This window comes from Lithobates pipiens, unplaced genomic scaffold, assembly GCF_037356315.1.
Source record: "Lithobates pipiens isolate NorthernLeopardFrog02 unplaced genomic scaffold, aLitPip1_a1.2 Scaffold_10, whole genome shotgun sequence".
Classification (NCBI taxonomy): domain Eukaryota; kingdom Metazoa; phylum Chordata; class Amphibia; order Anura; family Ranidae; genus Lithobates; species Lithobates pipiens.
Genome location: NW_027507686.1, coordinates 177,413,855 through 177,435,873, shown reverse-complemented (window position 1 = coordinate 177,435,873; position 22,019 = coordinate 177,413,855).

Sequence of the window (22,019 nt, the reverse complement as noted above, 5' to 3'; positions counted from 1 at the left end):
AGCTACTGCAAGAGGAGAGCTACATATTCACTCAGATGCAATGACTGATAAAAGGCCATCAGACCTCCTTGAAAGCACAGTTCCACCCCTCCCCTTTGCTGACACGTTTGGCACCTTTCGGGGAAGAGGGGGGACGATTATAACTATCAAAACCAGGCATCCGCATCCGCTTCCACTTCCACGTAAAATCGCCACATCGTTGTGCGGAGATCTACGAAACCTCTGGCCCCTTCCTCTCCCCTCCGCCACTGCCCTCTGGGAGACACATAGGTCCCAGAAGACAGCGGGACCGTTCAAAAAGCACAGCGCAACTCGCACATGCGCAGTAAGTAACGGGCCGTGAAGCCGGGCTGGAACTCTGCTTTAAGGCTCTGTTCACATGTATGCAGAGATGACGCTGTGTGCATTTTTCACACATTGTGTTTATGACAGCTCATTTATTTTATTTGGCTGCCCTACATGTGAAAATCACACAAAAGAAGTGCCTGAATGTTTTTTTTTAAATTACACCACACCAAAACGCATAGTACTTCACTACCATACACTCTGACATGAGATAGCAAGCAAGATGCAAAGTGTGTTGGGGTCCCATTAAGAGTTAATGTCACTGCTGTGTGTCTGCAATAGGGCTGCTTATTTTTGTGAATTGCAGTAACATGCACGATTTTGTGTGCATCCCACAATGCACAGATTAAAGGGACAACAACAAGTGGACCTATCTCTGCAGCATCGGGTAGGGGTCCTGTCAGAGAGGCAGATATTGGAGCGTGGATTGGCTTCTACACCTCAAAAGCTGTACAAAGCATATCGAGGAAATTGTCTCTGGGGGATGACTCTGACGTTAACCTTGGCAACACAAAATGAGAGGCTATCCAAAGAGTAATGAGTGGATGCACCCTTATTGACAGGGGAGCCCCAGAAGGCCTGCTTTGACCTACAATCCCAGGATGCCAAGGAATATCCTAAATCCAAAGAAGAAACCCTAGCTACACAGGGTTACCAAGTGCAGAGTATATTAGAAATACAGTATGACCCTGGGAAGTTCAGAAGGTCCCTGATGTATGATTTATTTAATCATACAAACAAGTGGTTGCAATTTAAAAGAGAAGTACAGCCAAAGCTCGTTTGGCTGTACGTCTCCTGTGGATCACAGGAGTGCAGTTCGTTCTTCATAGCTGTGACCCATTTTCAGCCGATAGTGAACTAAAGCTCTCTGTTGGCTGAAGTCACAGAGCCTTTCCAGGCTGGGGAAAGACTGCGGCCATATGATCAAGACCACTCAAGAGCCTGGACTGGCACCTGGCTCAGCCTCTCAGTCATATGCTGAGAGGCTGAGCCAGCCGCTTCTGCCTCCTCCATAGCCCAGCGCTCCAGTGAGGGGGAAAAAGCAGACAGCGGTGACTGACAGTCACCACTCTCTGTTTAGAGGGGGAACTGAACAATCAGCAGTGTCTAATTGCTCAGTTGTCAACCTTAGAGCCAGCGTGGGACAGATGCAGCATCAGATCAATGCTGCATTCACCTAGGTAAGTATGATTTTTTAAAGAAAACACAATCCCATACTTCTTTTTTATGGTGTTCAAGCCTGCCCAGATGATAGAGCAAGTGGTTTGTGACCATTATGCGAGAGCATTGCCTGTTCAGATACAGCACCACATTAGGCAGAGTGTGGATGAGCTGGTGACCCATGTTGAGCAACATACTGATGCCGTGGGCTATTTTTGGAAACAGAAAAACATGAATCTTTGGTAAGACTGCATCTTTCCAATGGAGTAGACAGGAGGGGTGAGATACCTGTGGATATGAACAGCCTCCTACAACAGAAAAGTATTTTCTTTGAAAGAAACATGGTATATTAGGTTCTAGTGTGCCAAGAACTAGGACATGGGACTTCCAATTGCCCCATAAGACATGGAATGTGACCTGGGGTAATGTATATTGCTATTTGCCAAGCTGGTTCTTGCAATAAACTTAAAGTGTTTGTAACCCTAAAAAAAAAAAAAGAGATCCTGTTCCCTTATAGCAGATTAAACAGCACAGTCCTTGTGCTGTCTAACCTGCCCTTCTCTAAACTGTAAAAAACCTGGCTGATCTTGCCACTTCCTGTGAGCACATCTGTGAGCCCTCCACGATAGTCATGGCTGCTGAGCCCTGACTACCATGGTCAGCTTACATCCCTCCATTTTCCATAGCTCTCCTCTGTCCTCCTCACCACCTCCCTCTCTGCCTGTCAGCTCCTGTGTCTGTGTGAGCTGTCTTCGCTCCCCCCCTCCTGTTGCTATTCGTAGTAAAAAAAACCTTTACAAAATATCCTGACAGCCCCTCTCCTTTATCTGGCGATAACTCACTGTGTAAGTGTTTGTTTAAATAGATGCCTCTAAATACCACACCATTACAACATTACTACACCATGGGTGCTGACCATTACACACACACTAAGCAAACAAGCAGGACAAACTCTGGATAGCCGCACACTGGAAAAAGACTTGAAATCCCATCTTTAATTGAAACAATGTGGGTCACATCAAAACAAGATAAAAAAATACACCAAAAGGAATAAGAGGGTACAGGAAAAACTGACACGTTTCGCACCGTAATCAGTGCTTACTCATAGCACTGCTTGTATAGTTCCGATACTCTTCTAGCAGAAGAAATGGCAACCTGAAGGGTCTGGTATGGATTTTGAGGGGGACCTCCACGCCATTTTTTTTGGAGCGGGGTTCCCCTTAAAATCCATGCCAGACCTGAAGGGCCTGGTATGCTCTTTTTTTTAATGCCGTTTTCTTTTTAATTAAAGTCTCCTGGCCTGGGGGCGACTTAAAGTCATGTTGTAAGTCGCCCCAAGTAGTGTTATAAGTTGCCCCAAGTTGCGCTGTGATTCACACTCAAGTCATGTCCAAGTTGCCTCCGAAAGTTGCGCTGAAAGTCGTGTTGCCCCTGTGTGAATGGACTGTTAATGATACGGCATATTATCTGTTGCACTTATGGGTGCGCCGGTTCATACGCTCACTTAATAATTTATCTGGTCCACAAATTAAGGTATGAATTGGCGCAGCACATTCATTTTACTAAATCAGCCCCACGGTGTGCACATTTTTTTTGGGAGGATAATACTTTTTATCCAGATGTTCCCATTCAGAATATATAAGCTTTTTTAGCCATGAATGAATAGGAAAGGCATCCCCAGATGGGTTAGGTTTTAGTGATCCCAAACCAGAGGTGGGTTCATCAAGAGCCTGCGCTGTAGGCAGCAAAAAGGTTGAACAAACCAATTTAGTAAGAGAGTGTACAAGCAACCTGTCTTGTGATGCTACTCCCTCTATATTAGGATCCTCGGAAGAGGATATATTAGTATCTTCCAAATCTCTTGGAAGATCTTCCTGATCCCCTGCCCCTTGCACCTCAATAAGGGTCCTGAGCACTAGATGGGGATCTGCTACGTTTAGACCCACTATGGAGAGTGATCATAGCATCAATCTTTTCTAAACTAGAAATGATAGAAGAGAAAACCTCTTATGTGATGTATATAGGGACTGAAGTGTCCAGCGCAGCTGCAACATCAGTCTCCCCTGATGGCTCAATTTGACCGGCCGCATCTTTTGGAAATGGATTTAGTTTGCTGTGAAACCACTGATCCCTTAGAACCCTTATAAGAGTTCCTCTTCCACTCTGATAACTAAACCGACAACAGGATAAAATCCCAGAGTAGGATCACCATCTTTTGCCCTCCCAGGACCATCATCTTCCCTCCGCAGGCCATGTGCTACTTCAAACACTCAGCAGATACTTAGCAGAAGCTCTCCACATACTAAGGAATACCACCTCATCATTGCCACCCTCTTTACAAAAAATCCTACAAAAAGAACGACTACTAAATACCGGCCTACAATCAACCGTCAAACACAGAAAGACAGCTACTCATCCAAAACAATTAGCATGAGCCTTGATCAACACCAGGTCGGCAGTCAAACACAGACTGGAAGTACACAACTTCATCATAACCTTTGGGCAAACGACTCGCAAGATCACATCGCGACCGCCTGCATCAACCAACTGGAAGAACTGGGTCTCCGGCAACTGATAAAGACTTCCACACATGGATCAGGACACATCCTGGACCTCATCTTCAAACAAAATATGGACATTGATATACTCGACAACATAACACTACCATGGACGGACCACCATGCCATCATATTCAAAATCTCCAATACCGTACACCAGAAACGGAAACCTGCAACAACAACACATTGGACCAGGTCGCAGAAAAAACTACACTCCGAAACCTTCAAAACCATTTTATCCAACAAAATAGCAACGCTGGATTTAAACCACTCATCTGAGCAAATACTCAGCTCCCTTCACAAGGTATTACTACAATCAGCAGATGCAGTAGCTTCAAAACACAGGACATGCATCAGGAGAAAAAACTCGGGATGGTTTAATGACCACCTCTCTCTACTAAAGCAAGAACGTAGAAGAGCTGAAAGAACATGGAGAAGAAATCCCACGAGGAAAACCACACAAACTACAAAGGATTCATGGTGAATTATCGCAAAGCAATCTTCAAAGCTAAAAAGGACCACTTCTCAAAGGCAATCTCAACGGCCCTAACTCTTTAAAATAGTAGCTCAATCAATGAACCCTGCAAGATTTCTGCAATGAATTATCAGATTTTTTTCATCAACAAAATCGAAACCATCAAGAAAACAATTCATCAGAAAAAAACAGCCAACCACAGTCAACAAAAGCAAAAAAAAGATATCTATACCAACATCCCACAACCGCCAACGTTTTCGCTGACCCCAATTACCACTGACCTCACTAAAAACATTGTCAAAAACCTTTGTGACAGTACATCCCCTATTGACATCATCCCCACAAAACTCCTGAAAGAATGCTCTGACATCGTGGCTCCCACCATAACCCACCTCATAAATCAGTCGTTTAAAGAAGGGACTGTTCCGGGCGCCTTCAAACAAGGGATCGTCAAACCCCTGCTAAAGCAACCTAACCTCGACCCTCAAGACCCAAACAATCGCAGGCCGATTACAAGCCTCATCACCATCTTCAAGATCATGGAGAAAGCGGTAGTTCAACAGATACAACACCACCAGGATACACACAAGCTCCTAGATCCGCTGCAATCAGGCTTCCGCCCAGGCCATGAAACAGAAACAGCACTCCTCAAGATATGGGATGACGCCCTCGAAGCAGCGGATGACGGAGAATCATGTCTCCTGGTACTGTTGGACCTCAGTGCAGCATTTGATACAGTGGACTACAATACTCTACTCATCCGCCTCACAGAAGTAGCAGGAGTCACAGGCTCAGATCTTCAATGGTTTGCATCCTTCCTAGGAAATTGGTCACAGACAGTGAAACTAGGAGAATTCACCTCTGAAACCAAGGCAGTCTCCTGCGGAGTCCCCCATGGATCGCCCTTGTCGCCAGTGCTCTTCAACATATACATCCGCCCACTCCTCAATATCATCAGATCATCGGACCTCTGCTTCCACTCGTACACTGACGACACGCAACTTTATTTTCGAATCACTGACCAACATCAGCAATTAGAAAATTGCCTCGCTCTGATAGAAGACTGGATGACCACTAACTCCCTCAAACTCAACGAATCAAAAACAGAGCTTCTCATCCTCCACGCAAACCATAAGTTCCGAACCAAGATCCCCTGGACACCCCCCACCATTTTTTGGACAGATTGTCATCCCAAAGACCAAGGCAAAGAGTCTTGGGGTCATCTTTGACTCGCAAATGTCTATGGATGCCCAAATAGGAGCAGTAGTCAGTAGCTCTCACCATCTGCTCCGCCAGCTACGTAGACTAATCCCGTTCATCCCACAGAAGGACAAAGCAGTGGTAGTTGGCTGGATTATGCATACTCCCTTTACTTAGGATTACCCCAATATCAACTTGCATGCTTACAACTTATCCAAAACACGGCGGCAAGGCTGATAACAGGGAAAAAACCCGGGAATCAATCTCCCCTACCCTGAGGAACCTACACTGGCTAACCATAAAGAATCAGATCACATTCAAGACCCTCTGCCTCACCCACAAATGCGTGCATGGAGACGCTCCTCAATACCTATTCGAGAAATCAAAACACTACACGCCCAACCGCAATCTTCGATCCTCTAACCAAAACCTCCTCCTCGTTCCCAAATCTCGGTACAAATCTAAGGGGGAAAGGAGATTCGCTGTCCAAGGACCACGGCTATGGAACGCTTTACCAACCAACATCCTCTTGGAAAAAAACCTCCAGGTCTTCAGAAAAAAACTCAAGACCTTCCTCTTCTAGAACCTGGACAACAAAGCTCAGCTCAGCACCTTGATGCGATTCAGTTCGCATTGAGTGCTATACAAATTATTCATTCATTCATTTATAGCCTGAAACACAAAGCAGAAACGCTACCAAAAAGAATGTACACTGCTAAGTTATAGTCCAGCGCTATAAAGCTGCTATTAATGCCTAGCCTGGTAAAGTAATAATGTGTCAAAGGGAAATGCCTGTGTCACCAAACCTGAAGTAAGCTACCTCTGCTCATGTGTCCCCCCACAGCCAGCAGCAGTTACACACACAGTCCTTCTTTTAAAAACTTCCTCCACGTGTAGCATCTGACACCGTTAGCCCCACCCCCTCGCGCTGATTACGCCCCCCCACTTTCAAAAGACAGAGTTTTCCCACACGATCGGCGGACTCTAGGCACCCAGCGAACAGCTGACATGACGACGGGGGGACAAAAACCACCGCTGAGCGGGCGCTGTTTTTTTTTTTTAAAGAATGCTTTCGGGCATACAATTCCCCTGAAGGGGGTAATTTCAACATGGGGGGCTCAGGAGGAGGGACCAGTCCCCCCTTTCTTACCAGGGGATCTGCTTGCTTTGGCCGGAGTAGAAGGAGGAAGTGATGGCTCCTGACACAGCACTGTTTCCAGCATAAGCCGGTGAGTGCTCAATACAGCCCCAGTGGTGACACATAGGCATGAAAACATTATAAACTTAAAGGAGAAATTCATAAGAAAATCCAAAGATATTTCTTAGAAAACTCCACTTACCTTCCTGCCACAGGGTTATCTGAGATAAACCCAATCTTCACCCTTCACGGTGGGCTCTGAAACCTTCAGGAACAGGGGAACCTAGAGGTTACCCACAATCCTGGACCTGCAACAGCACCCTGCCAGTAAAAACTTTATGGCCTTACTACTAAATGGTACTGGATCCCTGGGTCCAGCTCTGTAAAAAGAGAAGCATTCGCAAGCAAACCTAATTTCTTCGGGACCTGAGGCCCGGGTACCATTCCTTAGGCCCATTAAAGGACACTCTGAATGGATCCGGTCAGCTTGGCTAGCCCCAGCAAGCTCCAGTGGAGCTCAGCACAGCACATCTTTACTCGTGACCAACACCTTAGACACTGGCAAAAAAACTGAGGTACTCCTGGTAATGGGAGGGGTTATATAGGTAGTGCACTTCTGGTCTTAGGGCGTGCCAGTGTCCATCATCTATTGGTAGCCTATTAACTCACATAGTAACTACTATGGCTCTGTGTCCCCTGATGAAAAGAAAAATAGATTAGCAGAAAATGCTCAGCTGCACTGACATTTAAAAAAGAAAATGTGTTTTAAATGGCTTTCTAAGGATATTTCACTACTGAGGGTCTATTATGTATTTTGGGGGACCTTTGGATAAGTCTGTGTGCTGTTGTCATCTTCTAACAATTTAAACTGTAAATTTTTTTGTGTGTGTGTTTTTATGACAATAACTTGCATATAAGCCTTAAAAATTAGCACTTTAGATTTCTCCCATAGACTTTTACAGGGTGTTCTGTGGCTTTTCGAATTTGCCGCGAACACCCCAAATTGTTCGCTGTTCGGTGAACAGGCGAACAGGCAATGTTAGAGTCGAACATGAGTTCGACTCGAACTCGAAGCTCCTCCCTAATGTTCAGACCAAATTTTGCTTGTTTGGAAGTTCAGTGAATGGTTTGCCTAAAATGGTATACAGCCAATCTGAACCTTCCGATTTAGTGGAAAGTAAAACATTTAGCAGTGATATTACTACTATTTTTTTTCTAAGCACAGATATCTTTCACTGTCATTATTAATTCTTTTGCTAAATGTGACAGATTCCCACTCAGGATTGGTTGCACCAGAGCTGGCTGCTGCTTGTGTTCTAACAACCAGTGAGCCAAACTGGCTCATTCATCTTGGATGGACTTGTGTCTTTTTTCAACCTGACTAACTATGTAACTATCTTGCAGCTGGGGTGTACTGGTTCACAGATGAATGTAAAAAAGGGTTGGTTCAAGGAAGAACCCCATGCAAGAACAACAAAAAGTATGAGCGTGTTAGGAACTATACCAGGGCACATGTATATGTTTTGCTAGGTTGAAACCCCAAGTTTTTGGTTTTTTTTTGTTTTTTGTTGTTCTTTCAGTTTCCCATCAACATCTATGATAGAGATTCATCTAGCATAGCAGTCTGGTTTAAAATCTCCAAAATATGGTCAGGGATGGTGTAAAAAACACAAAAAATAGAACAGTGCGGATCCCCTCAAATTGCATACATTTATATTTATTTCAAGGGGGAGCCCTATTCAAAAAAAGTGGAGTCCCACCAACACACATAACATACCCTTATTCAAACATGAAGCCTGGCTAGTGGCTAGACAGGAAAGAGAGTGGATGAGTGTGTGGCCTGTTAACCATACCAGACCACATGTATATGTTTTAATAGGGGGAACCCCTCGCCTTTTTTTTTGCAAGGTGTTTCCTATCAATATATCTGCCAGACCTTCATCTAGGATAGGAGTTTGTTTTAAAATCCCCAGCCACTTTATTTATAAACATAAAGAAGCAGCTGAGAGCTGTCATGTGCAACCAATCTAAACAGCATTTTTTTCTTTGTGTAGCACCCTCTAGTGTGTGTGTTAGATGTAGTGTAGGTGTAAGTAAATTTATTTAGCTCAGGGCTAAGCCTGAGCTGTGAATCTGGGTCAGGGTTCAGTGACTCAGGGCTGGATGACTCATCCTGACACCTCTTCTGGTGCTTCCCCATTGGAGAATGTTCTAGAGCTAGTGGACAGGAGATTAGGAGGAGCTGCATGGAATAGTTACGAGGCCTCGGCCAATCCCCATAAGTGGGCTGGCAGGGGGCAGAGCTTACCTCATAAATAGATATGAGCCATGATACCAGCAGGAGCAGCCAGGTGGAAGATATAGATATAGCGCTGAGGAGGCTGTCTGTGGCCTTCAAGGGTCCCCCCTAGTAAGGGGGGAGCTACTTTGGGCCGGGCTCGGGTGCTGGAAGGATCCTGCCACAATACATGGAAGAATCCCTTCCTGGAAACAAGGAGCAAGATAGGTCAGCAGTACTGGGGACTCACAAGGGGAGACTGCCACATGTAGCCAGTTCTCCCATATGACAGTGGTGTACTTAAATCTTTGTCCTTTCCCAGGAGATCTCCTGAGAGTCAGCTGGGTGGGCTGGTGAAGAGTTAGCCTGAAGGGCTAGTGAAAGGGGCAACTGCAGCAAGGTGGGTAGGCATTGACTGAAAAGGGGGTTCTGGGATCAGCGATCATAGGGAGCAAGTGATGTGAAAGTATAAGCTGTGTCACTCTACTGTTCTACACTCATGGGGGCTGCGAGTCCCTGCCTGTAACGGGTCGGGTCATTGCTAGAGACTGTCAAATCATCACAGAGTGGCATAGCAGAACCAAGCAAGTGTGTGCTGGAGGATAAAGATGGAGCTGTATATAGACGCTGTATTGTATATAGGAAGAATATCCCAGAAGTTTTACTGAAGTTGCAGTGAGCATCCCATAAATTCCCATCCCTATCCAAGTTGTTAACCCTCAATAAGTACCAAAAACAGTATACACTGCTCCTAAAGCGCCCCTGCCATTAAAATCAATGGGCAGTGCCGCCAAAGCGTGGAATGGTCAGTAAGAGGACCATGCCCATGTGGGGGCGCCAGAAATATTTCTGCACCCAGGAGCCTGTGACCCTAGGATCGGCCCTGCTTCCAAATGTTACATATTAAAAATATTAATTATAATGTATCAGGATATTGAAACAATGGCAACTTTGACTGGTAGCTTTTCCAAAAATGCCAGAAGGTTGAGTTCATACTGCTGTGCTGTGGCAACTGCAATGCTTTAAAACACGTTATGTGTGTTAGTGTATTGGGTTGCCATACATTTTTAATGCCACCCCAAAGCACAGCAGTGCATGGTAATGCATTACTGTGTGCTATGGTGCACTGTGCTACAAAAATAGGGCATTTACCTTTTCTGCTGTGTTAGGCAACCCATTCAAATGAGTTTTATGCACTTACATCCAGCCTTTATATTAACCATAGCAAATTGCCAGCAATATTAGATCACTTTAATCAAATATTTATTCACTTTGATACTGATGGGGTGCTTATCATGTAATATAGTCTGGTCCAACAGGCAATCAAGAAACTACATATCCTGATTTGCATTTGTACAGGATAAAGTCTTGAGTCTGGTTGTGGAGGGTATTATAAAATATAGCTCACATTTTTATGCAGTGTTGTACTTATATATCTGTGCTTACTCTTTACAGCCTGGAGAGTACTGGATTGAAGGCTGCAAAAACTGCACCTGTGATTTTATGTCAATGAAACCAATCTGCGTATCAGTTACATGTTCACGCCCTGAAGTCCCACATTGCAAGAAAGACTTTGTTTTAGTGGATGTACCTGATCCAAGTAATCCTTGCTGTATGAAGAAAGAATGTTGTAAGTTAGACTTATGTTTGCTGTCAGTAAATTCATGTTTTTCTATTCACTTTCTTTGACTTAAAATGTACTTACATGAACTTTAAAGTTACTTTTGGATAAATAGATACATCTTCTAAATCTGTACTAACTATAATAGTGAAAGAGACATGGCCATTCGAACACAAAAGAACACTTACGTATTGGTGACTGGTGTTTTTTTTTTTTTTTTTGGGGGGTGGCAAAAGACAATTCCCCCCCCCCAGTCGGTTGTGTCACAACCAACACCCCCCCCACACGGGTTCAATCGGTAGATCATCCAGCCTTGCACTTACCCCACCTAGGTCGTGGACTGGCAGCGCTCCTATGGGCAGCGGCTTCCATCGCCTCTCCCCCTCCTCTGCATCATGGCAGCTTCCACCATGCATCGCCTTCCTCCTAGGTATCCAACAGGATCGCCTGTCCTTTCAGCCAATCTGGTGACGGGTCTCAGGACCGGCTTCCTGATTGGCCGGTAGAAGAATCAGTGTGACAATAGCAAATATTCGTTCACTATTATCACACAAGTGAGTGTGCTTGGAGCACAGTGCTTTGCACCCCAAGCCCACCCTTTTTTGAAGCCTATTAGAGCCTCTGGCTCTAATGACATGCTTAAAAAAAAAATTGGAATCCATGTGTCTGGCACCCTGCATGTAGATTAGGGGTCTGGATGCATGGATGGAGTGATGGTGCCCCTGCGCCCCTTGTGGTTGGGCCGCCGCTGCAGGTGCTGGCCTATAGCAATATGGAGAAAGAGACATTGCCTTTTTTCTTCTATCCCTGTACTTGGATACTAATGTTATGATGCACCATGCACACCGCATTATACCAAACCTTTACCACATCCGAACCTCATCTACCTTGCACCTGTGCCGAGACTATATCGTGCCTACAGTATACTATACCTATACTGCATGTAGGTTAACTGGGACTGCTGTTAAATGCACTGATGCTTTCAATGAGCCCCAACAATAGTCGGCATAGGAACATCTCAAAGGCCTGCCCCTCCCATAATAATTATTCTGCAAACCCCCTTTGTTCCCCTGCCCTCTCCGCTACCATCCTCCTTTTCTTTTGGACAGTGCATACCCAGTCAGTCTATGACTGGCATCACTGCCTTAAATGCACTCTGGCGGTATAGTTCTAGCACTTGGTAGATTAAACTTTACTACTTCTCACTGGGCCTTGCTTCTCTTTATTCTGATTTGGATGCAAAATGTCACCTTATGCCTATTCCATACTATTAATCACTTTGTGAGCTAAATTGTGTTATTACCATTGGTAATCCATTTTATGCTTGCCTAGTTACCAACCATATTGGGTGACAGTATATTAAGTTTGTCTTTACTGCTTGGTTTGGTGCCTATTTTTTTTATATACCACTACCATTTGGTACTAAGTATTACTTTCTGTGTATTCATGTGATATTTTATGTTTGTATACTCCTGATGTGTCAAAGGGGCTGAGGCTTTTGAGCAAGTTGAGGCAAAGAACAGAGGACCCATCCTAACCAGCCACTCATATGGCAGGAGCGCTACACTTAGAATAGATATGCGTAGGGGTGAACTGCAATTGAGAGTGAAGTGGTTGCATGTGCGAGAGGTGTTGAGAGCTGTGGGAGGGGATCGGGGACAAGAGAATTGGTTGGAGAAGGGATTGGTGTTCATTTGTGGTGAGTGGAGAGGAGGATGGCCAACTGCTGTGGAGAGAGTACAGGGAAGAGGTATTGTGATGACACAGTGGTGGGTAGGTTTCAGGCATAGTGGTAAAGAAGGGGAGGGCATTTATAGTGGTCATTGGGGGAAAAGGGGGGTGAGAATACTGACACCATGGTGTTAAGGATGGTGTTTACAGGTATGGTAAAGAAAGACTTCCGAAAGGAACTGTCATATGTAACTCCAGATGCAGTCCCCCTGACCAGCAGCAGAGGTTGGGGGGAGAGGAAGTTGGTGGTGTGAGTTGCCAGGCCGGAAGTTACAGTGGCTGTGTAAACCACAGAAGAATCCAAGGGGTAGGCAGGTGGTGTGAGATGAAGGGTCAGAGATTAGACTATCATGTTCCATTGCAACACAGACTCACCTGCTGCGGCGGCCAGCCTGGATCTGCTTTACACTAGATATGGCTGTTGTGGATGACGCCAGTCTATATATAAACACCAATGCTACCATGGTAGGTGTAATAGAAACATTCCGACAACAAGGTCCTATCACACATTTTCCGTAAAAAAAATCCTATCGTGTATACGGGGCATTAGTGTTCAGGGGAAAGGGGAAGGAGGTACACATTTCTGAGCTGAGAAAAAGAGGAAGGTCAAACACTGAGGCGCCCACCACCTCCATTTCTACGGAATCCTTCAAATGCTGCAAATGTTTTCTAAAAGTCCAAATGTATTCTTTATATCTTTTCCTTTCAAGGTAAGATTTTTATTTAAAATACAGCACCACTAATTATAAATCCTCCCTCCTAAATTGTACCCGGAGTCTCCTTACAGATTATTGTAGGAAAGGAAGAAGATACGGAAAATATACCTGGGGTGTGCGTGGTCACGTGGTCAGTATGCCTAAAAGGGGGCATACCCAAGTATAATTGAAAAAGGAAAGTAAAAGAAAGAAGGGGAAAGGGTGGGTGAGATACATGAGCCACCGTTGATAGGGAAGGAGGGATGGAGGGGATGCTTTATGCAGCCTGATTTCTCTGGGGTCAGCCTTACACTATATCTTTTCCTTTCAAGGTAAGATTTTTATTTAAAATACATCACCACTAATTATAAATCCTCCCTCCTAAATTGTACTTGGAGTCTCCTTACAGATTGTTCTAGGAAAGGAAGAAGATAATATAAATAGACCTGAGGTGTGCCGTGGTCACATGGTCAGTATGCCTAAAAGGGGGCGAAAATAAAGACAGTAGGATGAAGCTATCAAAAATATATTACAAAATTGAAAAGTAGCAATCAATCAGTCAAAACAAGAAACGCCTGTGACATCTCAACCAGAGGATCTGCAATATATCTAGAGAAGCAAGATGACTTCCATCTACCTAATTTTTTGATCACATGGACCTGGGTCCCTTGGATAGAAGCTGCAGAAGCTGCCCCAATTCTTAAAGAATGGCGCAAATACATCTTAGGGTCCAAACCCAAATAGGCCTGTCCGCTGTTGCCCTTATAAGCTGGTGTAGTACTTACCCCCGAAGGAGTGGCTGAATTTTGATTCAGGCCTGCACTCTGCTAATGAACCCCCCTAAATTGACTCAGTCCCCTTGACACAGCTGTGGTGCAACACAATACAGTACAATATAATGTAATGCAATATACAGTACCTGTGTGGTAACCTCAGGATTCGCTGACTCCAGCTGAGAGAAAAAAAACACTCCACGCAAATGGATACTTAACCAAAAGTATTTTACTGTAAATATGTTTCAAAGGGTGATTACAGTAGTTGTGCTGTCATCCCAACAAAGGACAACAGTGCAACGAATTTTAACACAGAATATATATATATATATATATATATATATATATATAGCTGGAAGCTCCCCTTACCTTTAAAGCTATGCATGAGATTTCCCTTAAAGTAGTCTTTGATCTTCTTGTCTTCGCTAGCTAAAGTAATTCTTTGTAATCCACAGGTTAAAGTAAGTTAAGTTGAGGTAAAGGTGATCCTGGTGTAACTTTAGCAACTAGGTGGAGTGGATAGGCCTCTTAGACCTGCTTAGTGTCAGTTACTCGGTCCCTTCTCTGTGGAACTATAGATCCCAGTGAGGCATGTGTATGAGTCTATCTGCATGTGAAAGTTAATAAACTGTGGGTTTTGACCTGCTCACCAACTGGATCGGAACTCTGTATAATAGCTTTGGTCAGGTGACTGCAGCTTGCTTCTCCATCAGATGGCTCTGTCACTCTGTTCCACTATGCTGGGTGAACCCGATCCTCCGATATTCAAACGAGTGTCTCTGGATGTCTCCAATCCGGTCACTGTGTCTCCTGCACCGTCAGGTCACTCACACAAGCTGTAGAAGTTGTGATCTGTGATGGCTGTTGGCCTCTTGTAACAGGAGGCCTTAGCACAGATCCTCACAGGCTGGCCATGCAATCCCAAGAGACCCAAAATGGCCACTCTGGTTCCTTTTATGTCCTACCCAGCATGCACTGCTAGAGAAAGTGTTCATGGGTAGGTCACCAAGCCTCCTGGGTAAAAAGGGTCAACCTTTTAAACAAAACAACCATGCATTGTTGATCTTAAAAAAACCTATTGATGGTGCCGACTCACAGCTGCTGCATCTTGCAAGTATGCAGATGCAACTGAAATTAGTCGGGGAACCTGACTAATTGATTGGCCAAAAGAATACTGTCTCTTAGCCCAGAAAAAGTAAACTTCCCAGGCCTCAAGAAACCATAAAACGCCAGATACATGGCTGCCTTAAGCACTAAGCTAGGCAGCAACACAAAGGCAAATAAATCTGACATGCCCTGGAATATCTGCCCCATGATGGGCAGCCTGCTAGCTACAGCCGGGGGGGGGCTACTCTTCTGAATCCTTTTGAGGATAGCTTTGATGGAGTTTGCTGAAAAAATGGATGGCCTGCTGGTCCCATAAAGATAAAAAATGCTAAATGCCTGCTAAATATTTCCTAATGGTGCCATGGGCCAGCTTAAGCTTAGAGTGGCAAAAGGCAGTGAATGCTGGTAAATACTGAATTCTGTAGCCATCAACCCCAGGATACCATGACTGGAAGGCCCGGAAAACATTCCAGGATGTGACGTACGCCTTCCTGGTGTTCATCGATAACGATTTGTTGATCAAAGCTGCTGCGACAGCCCAGTGGGTATCTAGTCCATCATTAACTGAAGAAAGTGTGGGGCTAGAGTGGCACCAGCATCAGAGTCTGGGACCTGCTGGAAAAACAGTGAGTAATTAAACTCGAACAATGCATCTGCCGCCACATTGTCTACACCATTGATGAATCTGCAGTGTATGTGGAAGTTAAATCGGAGGGAGAGCCAAATGAGTCTACGCATAACAGACATTATAAGTAGACCTAGATCTGCCCTTGTTGATGATCTCTGCCGTGGCTTGATTATCGGTGTAAAAAAAACACAGTCTTACCTGCTCACAAATGAGCCCACACCTGTGCAGCCTCAACAATGGGCTAGATTTCAAACAAGGCTGACGTCTCTGTGAAACCTGGAATAGACAAAACCTCATATGGTCAAGGCCCTGTCAGCCAACGTGAGCCACAAAAAGCTGCATAGCCCTTTGTGGCCACTGCATCTGTAAAAACCTGAGGGGAAAACCCTGACATTGCAGCAATAAACATGATAACATAATTTCAATGTTGCAGGAACTCATCCCACATGTGTAGATCAGACAAAGCGAAAGAATCTAATCTGACACGAGAATAAGAGTTGGGAGCTGAAGGTAATAAGGAAAATAACCTAGAAATGAAAGAACTCCCCTGAGGGATGATCCTCATCGAGAAATTTAGCATTCCCAGCAGAAACTGTAATTCAACCCTAGTACAAACTTGGGAGATTGTGAACGCATGAATGCATTCTCTGATCCTTACCAGTTTGTCTATGGGAACACTGGCCTGCATGAACTGAGTATCAAGCACAATCCCCAGTAGGGATGAGCTTCGAGTTCGAGTCGAACTCATGTTCGACTCGAACATTGCCTGTTCGCCTGTTCAGCGAACAGTGAACAATTTGGGCTGTTCGCAGCAAATTCGAAAAGCCGGAACACCCTGTACAAGTCTATGGGAGAAATCTAAAGTGCTCATTTTAAAGGGTAATATGCAGGTTACTGTCCTAAAAAGTGTTTGGGGACCCAGGTCCTGCCCCAGGGGACATGGATCAATGCAAAAAAAAGTTTTAAAAACGGCAGTTTTTTCAGGAGCAGTGATTTTAATAATGATTAAAGTGAAACAATAAAAGTGTAATATTTCTTTAAATTTCGTAGCTGGGGGGTATCTATAGTATGCCTGTGAAGGGGCGCATGTTTCTGCTGCTTAGAACTGTCCCTGCACAAAGTGTCATTTGTGCAGGAAAAAAAGTCTTTTAAAATCACTTGCGGCTAAATTGTCGGCTCCCAGTAATACAGAGAACACTCAATGAGTGTTCTCTGTATTAGCCGACAATTCATTCATTCATTGATAAAAAAAAAAAAAAAAAAAGCGTGGGGGTTCCCCTAAATTCAATTACCAGGCCCTTCAGGTCTGACATGGATATTAAGGGGAACCCCGTGTCAAATTAAAAAAAAAATTGACGTGGGGTCCCCCTAAATATCCATACCAGACCCTTCAGGTCTGATATGGATATTAAGGGGAACCCGGCATCAAATTTAAAAAAATCCATACCAGACCCTTTATCTGAGCACGCAACCTGGCAGGCTGCAGGAAAAGAGGGGGGGATGAGAGAGCGGCCCCCCTCCCTCCTGAACCGTACCAGGCCACATACCCTCAACATTGGGAGGATGCTTTGGGGGTCTGTGACCCCTCAAAGCACCTTGTCCCCATGTTGATGAGGACAAGGGCCTCATCCTCACAACCCTGGCCGGTGGTTGTGAGGGTCTGCGGGCGGGGGGATTATCAGAATCTGAAGGGTCTGGTATGGATATTTAGGGGGACCCCCACGTCAATTTTTTTTTAAATTTGACACGGGGTTCCCCTTAATATCCATGTCAGACCTGAAGGGCCTGGTAATTGAATTTAGGGGAACCCCCACGCTTTTTTTTTTTTTTTATCAATGAATGAATGAATTGTCGGCTAATACAGAGAACGCTCATTCAATGTTCTCTGTATTACGGGGAGCCGACAATTTAGCCGCAAGTGATTTTAAAAGACTTTTTTTCCTGCACAAATGACACTTTGCGCAGGGACAGTTCTAAGCACCAGAAACATGCGCCCCTTCACAGGCATACTATAGATACCCCCCAGCTACGAAATTTAAAGGAATATTACACTTTTATTGTTTCACTTTAATCATTATTAAAATCACTGCTCCTGAAAAAACGGCAGTTTTTAAAACTTTTTTTTGCATTGATCCATGTCCCCTGGGGCAGGACCCAGGTCCCCAAACACTTTTTAGGACAGTAACTTGCATATTACCCTTTAAAATGAGCACTTTAGATTGTGAACGTTCGAGTCCCTTAGACTTTAATAGGGTTCTAAAGTTCACACGAAGTTTAGGTCTGTTCGCAGGTTCAGGTGCGAACCGAACAGGGGGGTGTTCGGCTCATCCCTAATCCCCAGGAAGGTGAGTCTTGTAACTGGCCCTTCCATTTTCTTGACTGCCAATGGGATGTCTAAAGTCACATAAACTGATGTCAGGGCCGAATCACCACTCTCAATGATAAGCAAATTGTCCAAATAGTGGATCACTTCCTGACAACTCTCTCTGTGTGTGAGGATCCAACTGAGTGCTCGTGCATAGCAATCAAAGAGCCAGAGACTACTCTTAGAGCCAAAGGTGAGTTTGGTGGCAAAATAATAAAACCCCCTCCACTTAATACCATGCCACTGCCAGAGTGATGGCAGAATTAGAAGAACTTTAAAGGTGTCTGCTATGTCAGCTTTGGACAGCCAAGCACTCTCACATGCCCCAATGATACACTGAGTTGTTTGATCCACACTCCTCAGTACTGTCTCAGTGTACAGGCCAACTTGGGGTGAGCCCTGAAACAATTGGTGCAGATATGTAAAAGACGGCATTGGCTGTAATAGCATGAACCAAGTTAGAAATTATTGCAGATCTGTGATTTGGCTTGAAAATGAATGGGCCGTGGGCGTGGTCTGGAGCGGCATGCGATAGGATGCTAGGGACCTGAGCTCCATCAGCTGAATATCCTGTAACGCTGATCCTGTGACCCTATACACCATCAAAAGCCCACTGACGGTCACCTCCACAAGGTATACTGTACCTGCCTGGACCATGTCGCCCGCCAAAAAAGTAATGGATGCAACCGCTAAACAAGGAAAGTATTGCTGCATAGATCAGGATCACCCAGGCCAAGATGGCGGCGATCCAACAGAGGAAGACACATCTATGCGGGCTGACACAGCTAAAGTACTGGAAGTGATCACAGCCTGCCAGGCAGCAGTCACCACATGCCAGATGAACCTCACAACCAAGATAGAGGAGGTAAAAGTTGACATATCTTTGGTTAGGCAGGACTTCCAGAAGCTGAGGGAGAGAATCACAGAGGCAGAAGCCCACCTCAGCAGCATGGAGGATTCTCTCCCTCCCCCTTCAGAACTCCACAGACGCCATGAAGCTGCAAGTAGCAGGAAGCAGGATGATATAGAAAACAGACTCCGCAGATGTAATCTCTGGTTCATAGGGCTGCCTGCCTACATTTCTGGAAGGGTTACTCTGTGACACTTATAGAAGGGAGGCCTTCTTCCCCACGTTCGTTGTTGAACGTGCACACCGCATGTCAGGCCGACCACCACCAGCTGGAGCACCCCCCCGCACCTTCATTGCAAAGTTTCTCAACTTCAGAGATAAAGACACCATTCTTCCCGTCAGCAGAGAAAAGGGGAATATTCCATTTGAAAATACAATGGTTGCTATATTCCCAGACTTTTCTGCAGAGGTTCAACGCAGACACAAGTCATTCACCAAAGTAAAAAAAAACACCTTTGCATAAAGAATGTTAAATATGCTATGTTGTTCCCAGCTCAGCTGTGTGTGGAGGGGAGGACAGAGCACACTTTTTCAAGGATCCTGAGGCCGCCATTGCTTGGATTGAGCAGAGTGAGTGTTGCAGATAAGTAACTGTATATTACTTTGTCTTTATTTCCTCCCTATACCTGAACCGGCCACACTCCTCACTCCAACCACCTTCTAAAGTGCTGATGTGTCCGCAGTTCAACTTTTCATTTTTGCACCGCTTGCTTACTGCGCATACATGACTCGGAGTCATGTGCAACCCTGTTTGCATAGACCCTGAACAGCCCTGAACACAAACTCTTGTGAAGATACCCGAGGGCCATTTGACACACTACAGACATCAGCCCTATACCCCCGTCCATGGATACCTACACCCTGAGGCACCCTATGGGGGATTTTTTCGCTCTCACCTTTGAGTCAACCTATTTTCCCCCCTTTGATTTGTCTTAATAAATGCACTCAACAGGCTGTTCTGGTGGAGAAAGGCATTACCCTAGTGAACTCACTAAACAAAGTGAGCACAGTCCTTGAATGTGCAACGTTATACAGCAAAGTTTCGTCCTACCCCACAAAACCTTCAACATGTGTAGGACTGATCTGATTAACGTTGAGCTGCACAGTCCATGTGTAACTGGTAGCAATTCCATTATCCCAGAATCAGTAAATCACCTACAAAACTTATTAACCTCAATTTTTTTCCTCACAGGTTGGATATTGTTCATGCCACGTTGGCAGTTCATGCCCGCACCAGTTTGGGTCAGTGCAGGGCGGGGAGGGGGAGGGAAATTGTTTTATGATAACAGACAAGTTCATGCATTATGACAATAAAATGAGTTATGAGCCCCGATAAGAAATTCAAAAAAACTTATACACAAGTACCTTCATCCTCATCAATAATTTTGGGATAAAAAACTGAGGTTATAGGGTCATTTCTAAAAGCCATTACTGTGACTGCAGCTAATATGACAAAACCTACACAGTTAATAATGTGTCTATGGACTATTGCGGTACTTATTAACATAGGTAAATCAAAAAAAGAAATGAAAAAATATCACAGTCCCAAGTCGCTCAATCTATGGAATAGGCAAATAGAGAAAAAGTAGAGAAAGAAAACAACAAGCTATATAGCAAATAAACGGCATGATTAAACATAGATCGAAATTAGGAGATCGGCTCACCAATACAGCCCATAGCGACAGGTCAGCAGGGCCCACCAATTCCCCCAGCGGAGAATGCGGGGGAGTATATAGGACCGGCTCTGGTGTCAAGAGAGTGGAGAATTAGTGGAGAGAAAAAAAAAAAAAGAATGGGGCAGGAAGGAAAGGAGAAGGGGGGAAAGGGAAAAAGGTGGGGGGGGGGGGAAGGAAGGGGGGGGGAAATAAAATAAACCAACACCAAGAGGACATTATTCCCACCAACCCACTCACTTGAGCGACTTGGGACCATGACGCTGGGCGTTCGTTTGGGCGATTGCTTGTACAGCTCGTATTGTGTTGTAGGCCTATGTGGCCACTTCCTTGGAACCTGGATAATGTATATTTGGAGATAGAATTTTACAACGTTCGGTGAAAGAAATGTCTTACACATCTATAGCTCAATCAGCACTTCTGTGATTTCGATTACCCCTGTATATCTCGCCCCTGTGTTCGCCCATGCGTAGACTCTGGCTGTATTACAATTCTCAAACCGGTCCTATATACTCCCCCGCATTCGCCGCTGGGGGAATTGGTGGGCCATGCTGACCTGTCGCTATGGGCTGTATTGATCTCCCTCCTGAAGAAGCGGTTCTTGACTGCAAAACCGGTAGAGGAATACTGCTACACCACCCTTCAACATAAAACTTTATGGGGAAACCCAACAGTTGTTGTATAGTTGTGGTGGATGTTTTTACAATGTAATATTTTGCTTGACTGTAACTGTCTTTGTACATCCTTTGTATAAATTTTCCCTTTGAGCTTCATTAAAAATTATTTATTTATTTATTTTTTGATTTACCTGTGTTAATAAGTACTGAGATAGTCCATAGACACTTTATTAACTGTGTAGGTTTTGTCATATTAGCTGCAGTCACAGTAACGGCTTTTAGAAATTACCCTATAACCTCTGTTTTTTCTCCCAAAGTTCATGCATTATGTGATTGCCAATTTTTAATGTTATAATACTAAGCCACTGAGACTGCCAAGTCATACCAATACTGTTTTGTATATATCAGTAAGATAGACCTGGGGAGGTTGCTGAGGTCTGGAGCTCCACAATCGATTTTACACCTGAACCTATGACCACTTTGAAATTCCTTACTTGGAATGTCCGAGGTATGATGGATCCAATTAAAAGGTCTGCTGTATTTTCCTTACTTAAGAAACAACATGCAGATATAACAGTCCTAGTGGAGGCACATGCTGAGGGCCCCATGCTAAGGGCATTTAAACGCCCATGGATTGGTTGGGCGTACCACTCAGTCTACACTGCTCAGTCCAGGGGGGTATCAATCCTTATTTAAAACAACACACACTTTTGAGCTCCAGGACTTAGTGGCCGACTCAGAGGG